Source organism: Panicum hallii, chromosome 5 (genome assembly GCF_002211085.1).
Source record: "Panicum hallii strain FIL2 chromosome 5, PHallii_v3.1, whole genome shotgun sequence".
NCBI lineage: Eukaryota > Viridiplantae > Streptophyta > Magnoliopsida > Poales > Poaceae > Panicum > Panicum hallii.
In genome coordinates this window covers 47209022-47210450 of record NC_038046.1, presented here as the reverse complement: position 1 = coordinate 47210450, position 1429 = coordinate 47209022, and the positions used below count along the sequence as shown (strand labels likewise).

At 56.0% G+C, this 1429-nt stretch overlaps 1 pseudogene; it reads left to right on the top strand.

The window, feature by feature from the left end:
• The first annotated feature begins 217 nt into the window (after positions 1–217).
• On the top strand, positions 218–939 carry LOC112892678 (annotated as a pseudogene).
• Positions 940–1429: the final 490 nt, after the last annotated feature.

The window sequence follows — 1429 nt, the reverse complement described above, 5'->3', positions numbered from 1 at the left end:
GAGATGGGCTCATTTTGAGGAAGGGGGATGGACGGAGCAGGATAGAACTGGAGGTTCGTCATTTGAAGTTACTAATGCAGTCCTCGCGGTCTAACTAATGAAGACTGAAGTTCAAGTTCCATAGATCTTTGCTTTTTGTTTCTTTTGTCTCGGTGGAGCTTGTCTAGAGGGGGTTTAGAGTGAGTGTCTGATGCTATTTTTAGTGTCTTTGTGAACTATGCTTGTAAGCCTGCAGACCATCATCAACATACTGTCCCTAATGTTCGTCAGCCACCTCGGCGAGCTGCCCCTCGCCGTCACCGGCTTCAGTATCATCGTACGCCCATTCGCTAGCCATTGTTGCATCTGCTCTTCAAGACCTCGGTTCTTTTCTGATACTTGCTTCGCAAACATGGGCATGCACTCTGCTGCAGACCGGCATGGCGACCGCGCTGGACACGCTCTGCAGGCCCAGGCAAGCGTTCGGCGCGCGGCAGTACCACCTGCTGGGCGTCTACAAGCAGCGCGCCATGTTTGTTCTCGGGCTCGCCTGCGTCCCCGTCGCCCTCATGTGGGCGCACGCCGGCCGGATCCTGCTGCTCCTCGGCCAGCAGGACCCGCGCATCGCCGCCGAGGCCGGCGCCTACGCGCGGTGGCTCATCCCGTCGCCCGCCGTGAACGTGCCGCTGCAGCCTCGTCCTGCCCCTCGTGGCCAGCTCGGGCGCCACGGCGCTCTGCCACCTCGCCGTGTGCTGGGCGCTGGTGTTCAGGGCCGGCATGGGGAGCAAGGACGCCGCGCTCATCAAAGCCATCTCGGACGCCGTCAACCTGGCGATGCTGGCCCTGTACGTCAGGCTCTCGAGCGCCTGCAAGGACACGTGGAACGGGTTCTCCATGGAGGGGTTCAAGGACCTTGGGTTCGCCGACCTCACCGTGCCATCGGCGATGATGCTATGGTAAGACGATCTTTGTATCAGTTAGCCATAGATGTTATTTCAGAAAACCATTGACCGCGGAGACATTGCATCCCCCGTCTTTGGCTTAAGAAGGGGAGTACCACTACCACCTTACCATGATTTGCAGGAAACTTGATGAAACCAGTTCTCACAGAGGTCCGAGCCGGAATGTCCTCCTCTACTGTAGACTCTGCCAACCAAGCTAACATTGAGTTCTAAATGTTATCAGAATTGTAACAAGCCGAAGAATGTTGAATTTCACTGGGATTCCGATCGCCGGCGAACCTCAGGATGCGCACTCAAGAACACTCGATGAACATAGGTGTTGTGGTGCTGCAAAATGCAGCAGCTTTTCTGTGTTGATTTCATTTTTATATAAAGGAAACCTATAGCTAAGACACGGCAGCACTTCTGCCTAAACACGCGGCACGCACGCCACGACCAGTCATGCCATCCCACAACTCACGCACAGCCGCGCATGACGCCTATGACGC